The following is a 21,265-nucleotide window of genomic DNA, read 5'->3' as shown; positions in this document are numbered from 1 at the left end:
CCGGGCTCTGAGCGGCTGGATTCTGGTTCCCGGGGCTAACTTGGCCCAGGGCTGGGGAAACTGCGGAGACTGCCTGTAGAGGCCAGCTCCAAGTGGAGCGTGCGCTGAGCTTGAGGCGACTGGGTTCTGACTCCCAGAACAGTTTTGGCCTGGGGCTGGGGAACCCGTGGGGGTCGCTCCTTGGAGCCAGCTCCCAGTGGAGAGTGCGTCGAGATCGGAGAGGCGGGGTTCTGTCTGTGGAAGCTGCTTTGGCCCAGGGCTGGGGAACCGGTGGTGACTGCTTCTCGGTCAGGGTCCTGCTGGGTGCTGTGGGGGCTGGGGGAGCAGAGTGGAGCTGCCGCCTGCGCCCAGAGCAGGCCAAGTGACCTGCCAGTGTGGTATCACGACACCCCAACTGCAGCTGGGGCCGAAGAGAGTAGCCGCCCACGCCTAGAATAGGACCAGCAACCACACAGCGAGGTAGCCAAGTAACCTCATTTGGAGTAGGGGCTCTGCAGAGCTGCCATCTGAGCCTGCAGGGTAGGCAGACCTGCGACCCACTGGCAAGACAGGCCCGGTAGCCTGCCAGCGTGGTGGACACATAGCACCGAGGCAGTCACGTCACACTGGTTGGAGTGGGGGTGGAGTAGGGCCGCCACCCGGGTCCGGAGGGGGCTCAGCGACCCATTGGAGAGGTAGTCAGGTACCCCCATTGGGAGTGGGGGCTGTGCAGAACTGCGACCCACCGGCCTAGAGGCCTGACAGCGTGGTAGACAGGTCACACAAATTGAAGTGGGGACCGAGCAGAGCCGCCGCCCACATCCGGATCAGGACCAAGGACCCCAGGGCGTGGTAGTTATGTCACCACAATTGGAGTGGGGGCAGAGCAGAGCCACCACCCGTGACCGCAGGGGGGGCAGACCTGCAACCGACCAGCATGGTAGACAGACCACCCTAATTAGAGGAGGAGCACAGCCACTACCCGCCCTGCAAGGGACATTTCCCAACTATACAAGAGCAATATAAATAAATAGGGGGTAAATTTAAAAAACACAACAGTTTCACCAAGTAGAAAGAAACGCGAGCAGTATGAAAAGAAAAGGAAAGAAAGGACCACAAGCAATGCAGGTCAACTCAATTTTAGAAGAGGTAATAGCTGCAACAGATGGAATGTCAGATAAAGAGTTTAGGATATACATGCTTCAGATGATCTGGAGTCTCAAGGAAAACATGAGACAGCAAAATCAGACAATGAAAGATCACATTGACAAGGAACTACATAAACAAATCCAGGAAGTAAAAGATCAATTTCACAGGGAGATAGAGGTAATAAAAAACAAACAAATAGAAATCCTAGAAATGCAGGAAGCAATAAACCAACTTAAAAACTCAATTGAGAATACTACCAGCAGAGTAGATCACTTAGAAGAGAGAACATCAGACAATGAAGACAAAGTATTTCAACTGGAAAAGAACATAGACAGCTCAGCAAGTCTGCTAAGAAACCATGAGCAGAATGTCCAAGAATTATGGGACAATATTAAAAGACCAAACTTAAGAGTCATTGGGATACAGGAAGGCACAGAGCTCCATACCAAAGGAATAAACAATCTATTCAGTGAAATAATACGAGAAAACTTCCCAGACTTGAAGAATGAGACAGAATCCCAAATCCTAGAAGCCTACAGGACGCCGAATGTGCAAAATCATAAGAGATCCACACCTAGACACATTATAATGAAGATGTCCAACATACAGAATAAGGAGAGAATTTTAAAAGCTACAAGAGAAAGGAAGCAGATTACATTTAGGGGTAAACCAGTCAGGATAACAGCTGATCTCTCAACACAGACTCTGAAAGCTAGAAGATCCTGGAATAACATATTTCAAACACAGAAAGAAAATGGGTTCCAACCAAGAATCGTGTATCCGGTGAAATTAAGCTTCAGGATGGAAGATGAAATTAAAACCTTCCATGATAAACAAAAGTTAAAAGAATTCGCAGCTAGAAAACCATCTCTTCAAAAAATCCTTGGCAAAACATTACAGGAAGAGGAATTGGAAAATAACATTGAAAACCAACAGTGGGAGGTAGGACAGTAAAGGGGGGAAAGTAATCAAAGAGGAAAACAAATCAGGTTTAGTAACATTAATAAACAAATATGGCTGGAAGAACAAACCATATCTCAATAATAACCCTAAATGTTAATGGAAATCCATTTGCATCAAAATGAATCTTAATCCCTATCTCTCCCCATGCACAAAAGTTAACTCAAAATGGATCAAGGAGCTTGATATTAAATCAGAGACACGGCGTCTGATAGAAGAAAAAGTTGGTTTTGATCTACATACTGTGGGGTCAGGCTCCAAATTCCTCAATAGGACACCCATAGCACAAGAGTTAACAACTAGAATCAACAAATGGGACTTACTCAAACTAAAAAGTTTTTTCTCAGCAAAAGAAACAATAAGAGAGGTAAACAGGGAGCCTACATCCTGGGAAAAAATCTTTACTCCTCACACTTCAGATAGAGCCCGAATATCCAGAGTATACAAAGAACTCAAAAAATTAGACAATAAGATAACAAATAACACAATCAATAAATGGGCCAAGGACCTGAACAGACACTTCTCAGAGGAGGACATACAATCAATCAATAAGTACATGAAAAAATGCTCACCATCGCTAGCAGTCAGAGAAATGCAAATCAAAACCACCCTAAGATACCACTCACTCCAGTAAGATTGGCAGCCATTAGGAAGTCAAACAACAACAAGTGCTGGAGAGGATGCGGGGAAAAGGGTACACTTGTTCATTGTTGGTGGGACTGCAAATTGGTGCAGCCAATTTGGAAAGCAGTATGGAGATTTCTTGGAAAGCTGGGAATGGAACCACCATTTGACCCAGCTATTCCCCTTCTCGGTCTATTCCCTAAAGACCTAATAAGAGCATGCTACAGGGACACTGCTACATCGATGTTCATAGCAGCACAATTCACCATAGCAAGATTGTGGAACCAACCTAGATGCCCTTCAATGGATGAATGGATAAAAAAAATGTGGCATTTATACACAATGGAGTATTACTCTGCATTAAAAAATGACAAAATCATAGAATTTGGAGGGAAATGGATGGCATTGGAGCAGATTATGCTGAGTGAAGCTAGTCAATCTTTAAAAAACAAATGCCAAATGACTCCTTTGATATAAGGGGAGTAACCAAGGACAGGGTAGGGACGAAGAGCTTGAGAAGAAGCTTAACATTAAACAGGGATGAGAGGTGGGAGGGAAAGGGAGTGAGAAGGGAAATTGCATGGAAATGGAAGGTGATCCTCAGGGTTATACAAAATTACATATAAGAGGAAAGGAGGGGTAAGACAAGATAATACAAGTGGAAGAAATGATTTACAGTAGAGGGGGTAGAGAGAGAAATGGAGAGGGGAGGGGAGGGGGGATAGTAGAGAATAGGACAGACAGTAGAATACATCAGACACTAGAAAGGCAATATGTAAATCAATGGAAGGGAAACTGATATGATACAGCAATTTGTATACGGGGTAAAATTGGGAGTTCATAACCCACTTGAATCAAACTGTGAAATATGATGTATTTAGAACTATGTAATGTTTTGAACGACCAGCAATAAAAAAAGTAAAATAAAATAAAACTTATTCTAAAATCTGTGAAATAAAAACAGCTCTATTTGTTATAAGTTTCCACAACAATATGTTAGCTCAAATAATAAAAATGCAAATTATCCAATTGGCACCAAAATTAGTGATCACAGGAGACCGCCCTCTACTATTTTACAGTGTCATTTGTGTTTGACTGCACATTATGCTCAAAGTAAAAGCTGAACAAATACGAAATAATGGTTAAAAATTCTCCTATTTTTCTCCCCAAAATTTGCATGTTAAATTTTTACAGAAAGATTTACTTATTCTTAAATAATTGCATAACTAAGAGTTCTGTTGAAACAAGGAATATTTAAATAACTTTAGAAAAAAGACAAAAGTAAAGCAGAAATTGATATTACTCTTCACTATACGTAGCTTTACTTATTTTTATTTGTATTTATGAAAGGCTCATAAACTAATAGGAACATTTTCTATAAAATTACTTTGGATGTATTTTAAAATGCCTTACCCTGGTAATACATATTACTCATTTTTAAAAAGTTTGTGTTTTTTCCTTAGGTTGGTTAGATTTAGAAGAAAAGTGATTGGGGGGGGGGGGGCGAGTATCAGGGATTGAACTCAGGAGCACTTGACCACTAGGCCATATCCCCAGCCCTATTTTGTATTTTATTTAGAGACAGGGTCTCACTGAGTTGCTGAGCACCTTGCTTTTACTGAGGCTGACTTTGAACTCATGATCCTCCTGTCTCAGTCTCTTGAGCCACAGAGATTATAGGATTGTGTCACTGCACCCAGCTAGAAAACTTATTTTTTAAAAATTCAATTTTTACTTTGAAAACTGTTAGGTATATTTTTCTTTTTTTTTTTATCAAGTATGTTTTATTAACTCTATTCATTTTCAAAACAAAATTTTTAAGGCTTGAAAGCCACATTACTTTTTCTGCCTGTTTTATTTACTTTTATATACATCTTAAGGAGAATATAAGTTTCTCTCATTAGAGTTAAAAAACAAAGTTTGATAATGTTTGTCCAACTGATATAGTCTGAAGTGATGTGATTAAAAACATTTAGAGGTTTAAAGTAGAAAACTGAAAAGTTAAAAAAAACAAAACTAATGTTGTCTCTGGATAACAACCAGGTACTTGCTAAAGTACCAGATTATTGTGAAGTTCACGATGAAGATAAAGATATTTGCACTGATTCTTTACTACTAGCAGCTTAGCATCAATTTCAGATTAGTATTCCTCATTTGTACCTGAGGTTCTAATGATATGTTTCCTGCATCGAGTTGGTCCAACATGCAATTAAAGTGGATGATCTGCAAATAATATGTTATCATCTTAAACCAAATTTTGTTAAATATGTACGTGTTAGGGATATAAAGTGTTCAGGAGCCACTTGCAGTTTATTTTGTTCTCTTTCCTGAGGTTGGGAGACTTTGAGTTAGAAAGAAGGTGAGCGATCCATCTAATCCTCATCAGGCTCTGTGAGTATGCTCTTTAGGTCTAAATGCTTCTGTATATGGACTCTCTGGGCTGCTGTTTTCCTGTACTACTCAAGCAACCACTTTTTTTTTTCTCCCACATGAAGTATTTGTTTGAACATCTATTTATATACTATTTCCCATGTGTTAATCAATTCCTGTATACCCAATTGACTTGGGTTACATTACTTTATTCCTAAATGAAAAAAAAAAAACAAAACTAACTAACATTTAATATCTTTAAAAATGGCCATCAGTTACCAAAGAATATGCAGTGCATTGTAGTAGGAGGTTAATCTTTATGAAAAGTTGAATAAATGGCATATATTATGAGATATAATAATAATTTAAGAAATAATTATAACCAGAAATTTCAGTAAGATGTTTTACTCTATAAATGACAGATTATGAATCATACTTTTAAATATTCATTTTATTAAACTACCTACTATTAAAGAGGACACAACTATGTAATCGAAGTTAAAAACCAAATGACAAGAATAGCAGGTTTTTGGGGCCAATAATTCAGATGTGAGGTCATTCTATTGACCTCAAATACTCCATCAATTGCTGTGAAAATTAATCAGCTAATTGTTTAAATTCAAAATTTTCAAACCTATTTTGAAATTATGAGTGGCAATTTAAATAAATGGTATTGGTAAAGCTTTTATTTCTCTCAAAGGGTTACCAGATATGTTTTGACTTTGTAATCAGGATTCTAGAAGATAATTTTTGTAGTTCTTTTTCATTGAGATGAGCCAGATGGTGGCATCATTTTCATTTAAATTGTAGCTTTGAACTTTATTATCTAAATATTTTGGTTATTTATGTCACAGTATATTCTGAGTGGTGTTTTTAATGTCAGATTTCAGTTTCCAAAAATTCAACAAATGTCTACTCTGCTCTAGGCATGGTGTTAAGTGTTAGGCATAAAATGATGGATATCATTTGCTCCTATAAAGCCTATTTTGCTGGGGGAGGCAAAATGTTCAAATAAATAAAATCATAATTTTATGTGCTTTTCCAAAAATGTGTACAAATCACAAACATAGTACAAATATGATGCTATATCCACCTCTTTCTAGCACAGAATTTAGAGTAAGCATAAAAGGGAAAGTGACACTTGAGTTATACGAAGTGGGTATCTAATAATCAAAAGAGAAGGATATTTTGGACAGAATTGAAATTCATGTAAACCACAGAGGGAAACTACAACACTGAATTGTGACTTTACCTATAGAAAAAATATTATGGAAAATGAGGATGTGATATCCAGCCAAAAAGGTCAAATAACTTTGGCTTCAGCCAAGTGTCCTAGCTCAAAATCCATGATTGGAGAAATACCAATGTAGGGAAGCAATGTGATATAGTCAGGAGACTGTGTTTTAAGCCTTTAGCATGTATGTGTGTGTGTGTGTGTGTGTGTGTGTGTGTGTGTGTGTGTGTGTATCATGCTACCCCATGGAGCCTCATCCAGGGGTGTTTGTCAGGAGCTTAACAATGAGTTAGTGTCCACTTGAAGACTACAAGGGATCAAACTTCAGGGAACCTATCTTGGACAAGTTAACTCTTATTATATATATCAAAAGAGTTTAGACTACAACCTGGCATAAAAAGATCTCTGAATATTTCCATATTTATTTCCTGTGTATATTCTTTTAGTTGGTGGTAAAGCTGGCATTTAAAATCATTTTAATGCACATCTTGAAACATTAGGCCATAGTAACCTTAGTATCATTCTATGTGGATTCGTCCATGTTTTCCTTTATTTCCAGTTGCTTTGAGGAGAGTATGTAAGAGTAAAGTGTTCTTTTTTGTTTTTCTACTGTTTCATTGAGGCAATAAAGCTGAATGTACCAAGGAACAAAAGAAAGAGATTATTTTTCTTCTGCTTGCACTACATAAATGGAAGAAGCAAATACAGATATTTGCTAAATATAAATGATGCATAAAGCTAATATACAAATTCATAAATCATACTGAACATATTTTTGCACAAATATGTTTTTGGAAGTTATGTTTTAAATTTTGAAGAAAGAGAATAAAAGTTAAATATAACGTCATTAAGGCAGAAGTGGTTGTTTTGTAAATCTCAAAATTTGCATCTAGGAGATGTATAATAGAATTCATGCAATGTACGGGAGATTTTCAGTTCAAGCTGGGATTCATTTCTTTATCAAAATTCCAAAGGTTAGAACTATCTTATCATGCCACATGATGAGAAGAAAGAGTACACAACAGCATCTGAACAGGAGCACAGAGCAGACTCCATTCCCAGGCTTACAGTTTTCAAAACATGTTGAAGAATGTGGGGACCCCAGATGCTGCATGATTTAAAATAGTGATAGTTAAAATACTGGAAATAGATTTGGAATACTTTCATCAAAGGTTACCATTCTCCTTTATTTTGATTAAAGGTAATTTTGCCAAGAAAGCTGGGGAACAACAAGAATATTTTACAATTTTTAAAGTAAATTAGAATCTCTTTTTAAGCAAGTGGAAGACAAAGTTGGAACCATTGTATTCCCCATTTTTCTAGATTTAATGATTGGGTATCTTTTAAGAATTCCAGGAAAGTAAAGAAGCGGACAGAAAGAATATGGTGTGTCATGAAAGGTATTTGTTCCATTGTAACATGTTGAGGTGATAGAGATAAATAATATAAATATAATCATATAGAGACATTTAGCTGAACATTTAAATCCAAAACTAGACAAAGCATGAAACTAAGCTGTGCAATTAGCCAAAAAAATAGATGACAAAGAAATAGCTGAAGTCCTTCTCATCCTTTGGAGGAACATAGAAATCCAAGGAAGATATATTTTCCATTTAAAGAAAACACAACATGCTGAAACCTAAGTATATATTTTATATTATTGAATTGTTATTTTTAAAGTATTCTTTATTTTCCATTCCTGTCTATAAATTGTATATTACTGTTCTTAAATATAACAAATCTAAACATAAAAGCTTCATAAACTGCTTAGTTGGGCTCACATTCCTATGTTTCTGAAATATTTTGCACTCAGTTGAAAACTGTCTGGATCATGTATCAATCCCTGTATTTATCTGAAAAAAAATCTAGATAAAGACAAAAAAGTTTAGATGGTCATGATATAAATATAAAATTATTTTCTACTTAGCTAAAGAATAAATTATCTAAAATAAAAATCTGGACATGTAGTTATTAAATCTAAATTACTAATGGTGTCCTGTTCACTCAGAGGGGAAGGAGTGAACATTTGGTAAGTAACTGCCATGTGGGAGAAATGCAGAGGAGTCTTGTATAGATTTATTGAACTCTATTGCTTCATTTAGCTTAAATTTTTATGGGAGAACAAACATAAAAAACATACAAGCATGGAAAAAATAGTTACAAGTAAATTATATTTTTTTGTGTGTAAGACATAGATGTTCAAATTGTTTTATCATAGGAAAAAACAAAAGCAGAAAGAATGAATTCAAGGGTGACTCAATGTTAAGTCACAGGAATTCTGATAAATTGGGTGAGTCATTTCGGGTTGATCTTTTCATTTTATTTTTTTGTTTTGTTTTGTTCTGTTCTATATTCTATCTCTTCTGAGGATTTCAATCCATTGGTTATTACTTTTCACTGCTGTATATTTATCTTCCTTCTCTGTTCTTGAGATAATTCTCCTCAATTTAAATCCATTTTATTCTTCTTAAAAATAGGATAGCTAAATGGATAGATGATAGATAGACAGATAGTCAGATATATAATAGACAGACAGATCAAGAGCTGTTCATTTTCCACATCTACCAGGAACACCCATTTGAAGCCACTGCATCTAAGCCTGATTGGCTGTGACAAGTTCATATCTCTAATCCACCTCTAGACACAGCCTCAGTAATGTTCGTGAAACAAAAGTCTACTTGCGTTCCTTCACCCTATCCCATTCCTATCTATCCACTAAAAATTTAGTGAAAGTTACATTTATTTATATTAAAAACAGTACTCCTTAAAATAGCTGAAATAGCCCTACATTTCCTAGGCCCTTTCTACCCCACTGACGAGCTTACAAAACTGTAGTTTGTTTGCTCAACATGTGTATAATATTAAATAGATGCTTATTTTGCATATTTGTGTACCCTTTATCAACTTCCATATAACGTTTTTACACTTTTCTAGTTTAATGTTGAAATCCTCTCAAGCTTCATCCATTCCAGTCATACAAATTATTTCATTTCCCTGGACACATAATACTGTCTCCAGCCGCATAGTCCTAGCACACATTTTCCTCTTTCCATTGTAATCATTTTTATCTACTTAATTTTTTTCTAATTTACTTCCATATTTCCCCCATTAATTTTGTAAGAACCTAATGGATTGCTCTTAAGACTTTATGCCTTTATTTAAAATATTTCCTTAAAGTAGGCCTACAATTGTATAAGATTTTGATCATACTAAACCTGAATCTGACAATGGTACAAAATACAATTATTCCTCATCTTTTAAAAAATTCCTGATAATGATTTTCCTTGGTGAATTCTAATAATGAATTAGGAAGAATGCCCATAATCTAGTCTTTAATTTTATAAGTCTGCCTAGTACCTACTCGGCAAACCAAGTTATATGAAGAAACTGAGTTTTGAAGAAGTTCAGAAAAATTTCTAAGATAATCTACTGAAGATTTCTTAATTGAAATCCAATTCTGTGCCCATTGGAGGGCTTTTTCATATTTTATACCTCAGAAGGAAAGAGTTGAAACATTACTGTTATTTTGTTATAAAATGCTACCAACAAAATTTTACTGTAGCTAAATATTTTTAAAACACAGAAATAAAGCAAAAATTTTAATAAATATAACATAAAACACAAGTAATTTGTTGGTAAACTGTAATAGTGTATTATTTTCATAATATTTTTTATATTATTTGAAATAAAAAGAGAAAACATTGATGGTTTAAAGTGATATTACTTAGAATATTAAAAATGAGAAAAAGAAAGACAAATATATTTATTTTGTCTTAATTTAAGAACCTTAAAAATTCGCAAATTCAAAAAATAAAATTTATTATTCTTTAATTGTATTACATATCCATAACAACATTTAAAATGGCTGAGGTAACTTTCTTCCTATGTAATTAAGCACCATTTTTTAAATTATGAGAAATGACTAACTTAGACTCTTCAAACGGTTATTTTCTACTGAATGTGTCAGATACTTTTGAAGAATTGATGAAGGATCAAAAACATAATTTTACTTATGAGTGTGAAGATTATAAGATGAGATTTATAGAGTGAAATTTCGTGTAAATATGTATCTAAGAAAAATGTTAAAAATGCACAACACAGATCTGTTGAGCCAGAATTCTTTGAAGGTGCCAATATGCAAAAGAAATGTGATAAATTTCTTAAAATACTGCAATGCTATTAGGAAAACAGGGCTTTCAATTTTTGTTTTGTTTAAGAATGTGGGAACATTTTTAAAGCTTATGAAACTGACATTCTTTTCCACACTCTATAATTCTAACATCAAATTTGTGTTCTCCCCCCACCTTCCAAAACACACAATTCTTGATGGACACTGACTGGTGGTCCTACAATTTAATTGAATTCTGATACTAAGTGCCTGGAGATAGTATAGAAACCTCATGTTAAGGGTTCAGTCCCACATGACTGTTTCCTACCCTAGGCATCATTCACAAGTAGAGGACTTCTCCTATGCTTCTAAGAAATGGGCTAGAAATTAAATTTAACAAGAATTCCTAAGATTTATTAATTTGTTAGAGTGACTCACAAACATCAGGGTAATTCATCTGTATATTTAGCTTTATTATGAAGGGTATAAAAAAGGATATAGATGAATAGCTAAATGAAAAGGTACACAGGAAGTTGTCCAGGATTATCCTGCACATAGGAGTTTCCATTGCCATAGAACTGGGCTATGCCACCTTCCCAGTACATATTTGTGTTCATGAAAAGGGACTCTCTCTAAAACTTGTGTTTTAGGGATTTTTATGGAGGCTCATCACACAACTAAATCAGTTTTCAGCTCTTCTTCTCTCTCCACAAGAAGGACTATGGTTGGGCTGAAATTTTCTAGCTTTTATAATCATGGTGGGGTCATTTTCGTGACCAGCCGGATCTTGGAGCCACAGGAGGGACCTCATTAGCACAAAAGGTGCTTCTATCACCCAGGAAATCTTAAGGCAGCCAGGAATTCTGTGCTGGGAACTGGAATCAAAGATTAAATATTAGAATTAAAGATGATATCACCTTTATCATTCAGGAAATTATGAGGCTTTAGGAGCTCTGTATCAGAAGTTTCAGATGAGATTCATATATATATATATATATATATATAAATCAAAAATAAAATTTTTGTAAATTCAAAAAATAAAATTTGTTATTCTTTAATTGTATTAAATATCCACAACAACATTTAAAATGACTGAGGTAACTTTCTTCCTATGTAATTAAGCACCATTTTTTAAATTATAAGAAATGACTAACAGACTCTTCAAACGGTTATTTTCTACTGAATGTGTCAGATACTTTTGAAGAATTGATGAAGGATCAAAATGTGTGTGTATGTGTGTGTATATATATACACACACATTTCTTATTATTCCACGGATATTTACAGTCTGTAATATTTTGGTAAATCAGTGATAGAACTAAGCAAAAAATGACAAAAGAGATTAAAATATTCTAGAAGGAATTGTAGGATTGAATTTTTAAAACATTTAAAAATTTTATACTTTCAGTTTATTCTTTTGTGCTTGATAAATTTGTATGACTGTTCTAGTTGCTAACATTATTCTATATAATGCTTGATTAACAACAGTAGTCTACATGAAATCAAAGGAATAATTTACACAAAAATTTGAATAAAATCAATGTTTGGAGGAAAAATATAAAGTAAAAGTAAAAATGCCATTCTTTTTATAGGTTTACCTATATATTTATCTACAGAAAACAGTAAAATTTATTTTCATTGACAACCATTTCTTAAAACTGAAAATTTATCATTTTTTTTCACACCACTTATTATAATTGGTCCTATGCTTTTGGTTCCTTTAGAATTATTGTAGGAATAAGTTTGGTACTAAGGAGTCTATTCATACTACCAATATTGAGTTAAGATGCAATGTAAAATATTTTTTATCAGATGTTAGCCCACAGTGATATCATCCTTGCTTGGATAATGGAATCAAAGCACAAAAGTATTAAATAATCTGACTTATGATCACAGTCTTCCATTTGCTGATCCAGGGGTCTTCTAGAACATGCATTGCTTAAGGAATGGACAATTTTATTATACTTTCAAGGAATGTGGAATCATTTGGTAGATCATTAGTATCTATCAAAATGAGATAATCATTTGCTCATTTAGCTCTCAGATAATAAACAAATCAATTGGACTGAACCTCTATTTTGGTAGAGAAAATTGGTTAGGTTAGGTTACAAGAATTTCTGAACACTGGTGATTAACATGTTGCCAGGTATGCAGTTGATGCAAATTGTTTGTTAAAATATATTGAATTCTTTTGAGAAAGAGAGAGAGAGAAAGAGAATTTTTTAATATTTATTTTTTTTTTAGTTTTCAGCGGACACACATCTTTATTTGTATATGGTGCTGAGGATCGAACTCAGACCGCAGGCATGCCAGGTGAGCATTCTACCACTTGAGCCACATCCCCAGCCCCAAAATATATTGAATGTTTTTCCTGACATTGTAAAGTTTGAATATCTGGCTGATAAAACTATATTTAATATTTTAATAAAATTGATATTCATTAATATTGCAACAAGAAAGATTCATATATGAGTGTTCTTATAATACGTGGCTGATTTAGAAAGGTATAATTCCTTAAATTTCTATATAATAATAAATTTCAGAGTTTAAAATTATGTTCAATTTGAGTAATTCAAGGAATATAATACATAAGAAGGCTTTGTAGAGTGTGCACATTAAAATAAGCCAAATTACAAAAATAAAACAAATTAAACTGTTAAACCAGAAACAAATTGGTAAGACATATATGAATATTATGGCTATTATATTTTATGTACTCCATTCTCAGAGGTTGTGCAAATGTTTCTCTTTTTTGATTGAGAAGAATACAAATAAGATAGAACTCCTCAAGGATCAGTATTAAGAGAAGGAAATTATTTGATAGAGAATTGTATTGGATTTATATTGTACAGACTAGAAAATATATATTCTGTACTGCCTCTGATTTTGAAATTGTCTCCAGTGAAGGTATACTTTTCCTGCAGAAAAAAAAAAAACAGCTTTTATTTAGCAAAAAGCAGGGTTTTTTTGTGAAAATAACTGAAATGTCAAGAAAATGAAGAGAAGGAAATTGCTTGTAAAATTGCAGAAGATAACTTAGATATAAAACCTGAAAAGTTCCTAAAATGTCATAAAACTTTAATGCCAAATTGGTTTCACTAAGTTTTATCTCACTGTTTTTAAAATTATTTTAATTGTGCATATTGATTATACAGGATCAGGCTTTACAGTGTAATATTTTAATACAGGTTTAAAATGTGTGTTTATCAAATTAGAGTAATTAGCATACTTATCTCAAATATTAATCTTTGTGTTGACAATGTTCAAAATTACTTCCTCTGCTACTTCAAAATATGAAATGTTATTATTATCAGACACCTTACTGTGGGAGAGGATGACAGAATTTATTCCTGTTGTATAACTGTTTTGTGCCTGACCACCAAGTTCTCCTCCCTATTTCCACCTAACTTCCCAATTCTGGTAACCACTATACTATTCTGCTTCTATGGAATCAACTTATTTAGTTTACACATATAAGTGACAATATGCAGTATTTATCTGTGCATGCCTTGCTTATTTTACTTAATGTTATCTAGGGGTATGTATATTGCTACAAATGACAGGATCTCACTACTTTTATAGCTGAATAATAAATATTTCATTATGTCTATATACCATAGATTTTTACCCACTTATTGAATCATGAACAGCTAGATTGATTTTATAAGTTAACTAATATGAAAAATGTATCTCTCTATATACATGAAAATATTTTTCATTTATATATGAGAGCAGAATGCATTAAAATTCTTATTATACATAGAGAGCACAATTTTTCACATATCTGGTTGTATACAAAGTATATTCACACCAATTCATGTCTTCATACATGTACTTTGGATAATAATGACCATCACATTCCACCATCATTAATAACCCCATGCCTTCTCCCTTCCTCTCCAACCCCTCTGCCCTATCTAGAGTTCCTCTATTTCTCCCATGCTCCCTCTCCCTATCCCACTATGAATCAGCCTCCTTATATCAGAGAAAACATTCAGCATTTGTTTTTTTTGGGATTGGCTAACTTCACTTAGCATTATCTTCTCCAACTCCATCCATTTACCTGCAAATGCCATGATTTTATTCTCTTTTATTACTGAGTAATATTCCATTGTGTATATATGCTACATTTTTTTTTTATCCATTCACTTATTGAAGGGCATGTAGGTTGGTTCCACAGTTTATTTTTTGTGAATTGTGCTGCTATGAACATTGATGTGGCTATGTCCCTGTTATATTCTGTTTTTAAGTCCTTTGGGTATATAGACCGAAGAAAGGGATAGCTGGATCAAATGGTGGTTCTATTTCCAAGTTTTGACTTAATTTTTTATTAATGTTTCATTTATAGGCTTTTACAATTTTGTTCTTAGAACAATTATGTAATAATTTCTTCATTAAGTTGAATTATATGTGTGTGTGTATAAACATATATTATAATTCTACTCAATTTTAATGAAAATTTGAAACTTCATTTATTCCATTTGAGGTAATGTGGATGATAAACCTTGTTAAGCTGCTTCACCAGCTTGTGGGTAGGTATGAATAAGAAAAGATAATTTTTAAATTGTAATGGAAAATTTTGAGAAAATATTTTATTAGAAGACTAAGAATTCAAATCTAAATCATATTTACATAATTCTTTTTTGTTCACATTATATATAGATTTTTTTTAAAGAATACATAATAGTCAAAAATACTTTTAAGGATATTACTTTATTTTTGAGCAGATTAATAAACTACTAAATCCTCAAATGGGAAATACTTGTGAAATTGCATTTAAAATTCATATTCCTTTTTTATTAATAGTTAGGGTATTTTAGAAACATAAGTAAGGTCAACACTAATTTCTTTCCTCATAATTTTTCTCATCTTAGTTTTATGGTAAACCTATTTTCTTGTCTTTGTCTTTTCACTTAATATCTATCCTCTTTTCCTTTTGGCAAAATTTCACCTTCTTTCATTAAAACAAATTCTTCTTTGTAGAGACAAGATTCTAGAGATGGTTAAAGCCAAAAAGTATCAGAGACAGGAATATGTAGATAGTATTTTTAACTCAATATTTGCAATCCTCAGCAGAAATCAAGTAGTAAAATGTTATTGTTATGTATTACATCATTGTTGTTATCTATTACAGTTAATACTTGAAAACTTGAATTTGCATGAGTTTCATTGGTGAGTTTTGATGTAAATGATTTGTTAAAAGTTCATTGCTTATAAAGTACTGCCAGGGTTTGTAGAACTTCATTTAACAAGATAATGCTAAATATGAAGAGAATTTCTAAGACAGTTTAGAACACTAAACTGTCAGAAACAATATTTATATCTTTGAATATTTGATAATGAAGAGTTAAACTTTATAAAGCATCAGGAGGTCTATTCAGAAAAAAAAGAGAAACTGTACTCTTTAAAAAAGGCTAAAGAAATCTAACTCATTTATAATTTTCATAGATTTCTTTTGAAGATTGGATTTTAACTTTGCATGGCTATTGGTTTACTCCTTTACTTCAAGAAAAATAAATGTAATTCAAATAGTTGAATTGGAAAATTTGGGCTTGACAGAATCCTGTTTTCACAATACAGTTATATATGATGACTATCAAAAATTGTGTGCTTAAATATTTTTGCTTTGAAAGTAAGAAAGTTCATTTATATGGTATAATTAACAAAAATAAAGTCTACATCAATATTAAAACTCTTTCTATAAGAAGTATTTCAGAAACTCATTCTCTGAAGAGTTTAAGCTAAAATTATGAGGAAACTCCTTTACTGTTTTTAATTATTCAAAATAATGTCAGACAAAAATATTTCAATGTATAACACTGAAATGTTAATATTGTTTTCCTCTAAGTTAATTTCTCTTTCTGTATTTCCAAGGATGCTTTTCATTTTGGAAAAATTAATAAGTCAATCAATACTTTTCATTTCTTTGTACTTCCTTAAATTTATGTCTGATTTGGTGAAATATATTTACATCTGAATTAATATACAGTTACAGATATATCAAAATACATGTATTTTGTTATATAATTTCTATAGAATTTATTTTTGGAATGATGAGTGATTGTCATGCCTTTTATTTCTAAATAAGTAGTTGATTATTATAATACTACAGTCTATAATCCTATCCCACTAAATGTCAAATGATATATATATTTTGCAAACTGAGATCTTGCACACACGTACTCACATAATATTGATGCTTGCATCTATTTTGCCTAAGTATCACTCAGCTATGATACATGATATATATTTATCAGTTATATAATATCATGTATCCATAATATATATGCATAACATATATAAAATCATATATATGTTTATAAATTTGAGCATAGCCTCGTAGCCCATCCCTATAATCTCAGAGACTCTGGAAGCTGAAACAGAAGGATCAAAACCTCCAAGTCAGACTCAGCAACTTAGCGAGACCATAAGCTACTTACCAACACCCTTTATCAATACAAAAAATTGAATGGGTTGGGGATATGGCTCAGTGGTTAAGCACCCTGGGGTTTAATCATTGGTAACTAAAAAATCATATATGTATAAATTTGTAAAAATAGACAATTTTATATACCTATATTTAAAATTTGTATATATATATATATATATATATATATATATATATATATATATATATATATCCATCCCTCTCAGGAGTCAAATGTATAATCACATACAGAAGCTGAAACTAGACTGTTTAACTTCACTATTTACTAGCTAACCTTGCACAAATTACATCATCTCTCTGTGTTTGGATTCTCATAATATAATAATAATATTTCCACATAAGATTGTCATAAAGATTAAATTAATATACAATAGTGCTTTGAGCACTGCTTCTTAATATTATTTTTGTTCACTCCTATATCTGCAACATTTTTTTCAATTTTAAAATATGTTCATGAATTTTCTTCCTGAATTGCATTTTAGGGCCAAAAAACCTGTTGGAATTTTTATTGAGATTATATTATGTTTCCAAATTTAATTATTTCACAAAAATACACAAATACTTTTGCTTCCATGATATATAATCATTTAAAATATAGTTATATTATTTAAATTGGAGGCAGTTCATAATGTGCCAATGTAGAATTTTTTCTTTGTATATACAAACACATTATATTATATTGCCCATTTTTTTTCTTTCACATAAATATTATATACATGCAATTCATGTGTGTTAGCATCTGTAAACAAGTCAAGATGGCGCCTGGCATTTTGCCAGAGGGAGTGGTTTGTGAAGTAATGCCAGGGAGCCATTAAGTGTGGAGATTCCTTATTGGTTGACTGCTGTATCTAGTTTATGTTAATTAAGATAAGCTGTGTGGAATGTATATATACCCCTCCTGTCCTACAATAAATGGCTCCCACTCCTGCTGTATCAATCTACACAAGTTGCTCGTCACTCCCCAGTTCCTGCTGTATCAATCTACACAAGTTGCTCGTCACCCCCCAGTTATTTTGCCCAGCCAGCCGGGCTGAGGCACATGTGTATAATATTTATTGCTCAACAATGTTTTACAGATATTTCTATCTTGATTTTACAGATTTTTATTTAATTTATTTACTGATAGATGTTTTCAATTTTATAGAAATAGTCTTAAATTATGGGTAACGTGAATGAACAAATTATTTCCCATCTTCTGAAATTAATTACCATTCTGACTTTTCTATAATTTCATTACCTTATATTCCAGGCTGCATAATAATGCAATTTGAATTGAAAACTTTGCCAATTCCCATAAATTTAGTTTAGGGTGTCAATTGGAAAGGAGTAGCTTGCTTAAAATTAGGATAGAAACTTATGGCAGATAAATTGCAGTTTGAAACATAAACTTTGAACCCCTAAGTTCTGAGTCTCCTTTTTCCATAGAAGCACCACTTTTTCCAGCAAGAAGGAATTCTACTAGCCTTTACTTATGTAGTTGCTTTGCTGATTGCCTGATGACCTTCTTATACTACATTTCAGTGTTTGGAGACCAGTGACCAGACACAAGTTCAATCAACACTCAGGGATCTGTTAGAAAACATAAATACTTAGGAGGTACCAAATGCACAATGACCATTATACCTTTATTAATATGGGAATGTGGAAAAGAAGACATTTGTCTCTCTCTGTTTCATTATATATATATATATATATATATATATATTAATATCTATATTTATTGTCCTTTAGTACAGAGGATGCAGATAATATATATGTATGTTTATATATGATTTATATATGTGTTTATATATGTGATTTATTTTTATCATTTATAGTTGCATTCTCATTTAGGTTTGAATTTATGGAAAATTTATTTTTAATATTTTAATTAGTTTCTAAATAGTGATTTCTTTATGTAGCACCATTAGTGTTGCCTTCTCCCCTAATGTTTAGCTTTATTAACTTTTTTTATAGTACTAGAAAATTATCTGAGAGCCTTACAAAGACTAACAGGCAGTCTACTCCTGAGTTATACTCCCAGCTCATTGCTCCACTGACTCTTTAAGCAACTTCTATCATTTTTCATGTTTCTATTTGAATTTATTTCTGGGCTATTTTGTCTTTTATGTTTTATTTTTCTGTTCAATATAATAATTATTCATTATTATTTTACAACATATCTTTTTTTTCTTTTTCTTTTTTTTTATTGTTGGTTGTTCAAAACATTACATAGTTCTTGATATATCATATTTCACACTTTGATTCAAGTGGGTTATGAACTCCCATTTTTACTCCGTATACAGATTGCAGAATCACATCAGTTACACTTCCATTGATTTACATATTGCCATACTCGTGTCTGTAGAGGATAGGAAAGGCAGCAGAATACAACATATCTTAAAATAAGTAGATGACCATTATTCTTTTTTCTGTTTTAAAATTCTGATACCCTACTTGTGAATTTAAATCCTTGCATGTGAATTTTACATTTATTTCTTCTGGAATTATGACCAGAATTGTATAATAGTCGAATTTATGTATTTGAAATAATGGGTGATAATGTTTCTGAATATGATATGTGTTGTGTTTACTTAGAGAAAAAGCTAATTCTAATTGCTTTATATTTTTTATTTTATAATAAATTTAATTTTATTTTCAATTAAATTTTTAGTTGGTTATTTTTTACATATAAGAATTCTAATTGATTTTTATATTTTTTGTTATTTCTGATGACCATATCAATATTATTTCAGTATTTCTAATGGTTTCCAATATTTTATTTAGTTGATCCTATTCTTTGTTAGTATATGTTTTCTACAAATATTCTATTTTCTTTCAATCATATAAAGATTTAATCTCAAGCCCTTGATCCATGCTGGACGGATGGAAGCCCTGGCCGTGTGACACTCGCTTGGTGCAAACGGAACACAGTGCAGAACAGAGACTTTGCTCTGGACACAGCACAAGGTTACCCTAGCACCCCCACCTCACCAAAAAGCCCTACAGGGGTAACAGACAGAATCCATCTGAGAAAATCTTACTTGCCATCTATCAGTGGGTGTGGCTACCAGCGTGGTTCTGCGGCTGATCAGGTACCTGGTTTTCAACTCTCCCACCCCCAGTTTGATAACTCAAAGTTTTCCTACAAGCTTTTTGGGGGTGTAGCTATCAATGCAGAACAGCAACTGTACAGGCACCTGGTTTCCAACTCATAGACTAAGAGAAGGGAGGCTCCAGGTAGAATGCCTCAAGCCCTCTCACACTGGCTACCTCCACCACCCTGAGCACAGATACTCAAGCCAGGAATAGACAACTCCACCTACTGGAAGAAAAGAAAACAGAGCTCTAAGAGACTTTTTCTTTCTTTCTTTCTTTCTTTCTTTCTTTCTTTCTTTCTTTCTTTCTTTCTTTCATTTTCTTTCTTTCTTTCTTTCTTTCTTTCTTTCTTTCTTTCTTTCTTTCTTTTTTTCTTTCTTCCTTCCTTCCTTCCTTCCTTCCTTCCTTCCTTCCTTCCTTCCTTCCTTCCTTTCTTTCTTTCTTCCTCTCATTCTCTCTCTCTCTTTCTTTCTTTCTTTTCTTTGCTCACTCTTCTCATCCATTCTCCTCTACCCTTCCCCCTCTGGTCCTCACAACCTCAACATATGTGAGTCCAAGAACTTTGCATGAAATTAGACTTTAAGAACTGAATCACCAGAATAATATAATATAGAGGAATTGATAGGCCCCACCTCACCCCCATTTTATTTTATTTTTCTTTCTTATTTTCTTTCTCCCTCTCTTTCTTTCTTTGTTAATTTTTTTCTCTTTTCTTCTTTTTTCTTCCTTCCTCTATCCGACTTTCAACCTCGTATCTTTTACTATTTATACGTAGGATAATATTCTAAATAGAGATAAGGAGTTTGAAGTTACACATTCTTCCATAAATTACCCCTGACTATTCATTAGAGTTCCTCTCTAAAGTTGCTAAGTTAGAGTAATCCCACACCCTCACTCCTTTCCCCCTTAATATTATGTCCTACACCTGACCCTCGGTTCTCTATACACCACCAGAAATGGTATGACTCTTATGAACTAATGACTATATTCTAAATAACAATTGAAGCCAACATTTGTAGACATAGAGTCTAACTATAAATGTATTAGTAATGAAAACTTGCTCGTAGATGATGTATTATTGATATTAAGAACTGTTAACATTGTTTTCCACCACAAAGGAAAGATTTTGGAAATATATAAGAGCAATATAAATATATAGAGGGAAAAATATTAACACAACAGTCACACAGAGCTGGAAAGAAACATAAGCAATATGAAAAGACAAGGAAAGAAAGGACCACAAACAATGCAGGACATGTCAACATTAGAAGAGGTAACATCTGCAGTAGAAGGAATGTCAGATAAAGATTTCAGG

This window comes from Urocitellus parryii, chromosome 8, assembly GCF_045843805.1.
Source record: "Urocitellus parryii isolate mUroPar1 chromosome 8, mUroPar1.hap1, whole genome shotgun sequence".
In the NCBI taxonomy this organism is placed as follows: domain Eukaryota; kingdom Metazoa; phylum Chordata; class Mammalia; order Rodentia; family Sciuridae; genus Urocitellus; species Urocitellus parryii.
Note: the sequence above shows the minus strand (reverse complement) of the source record.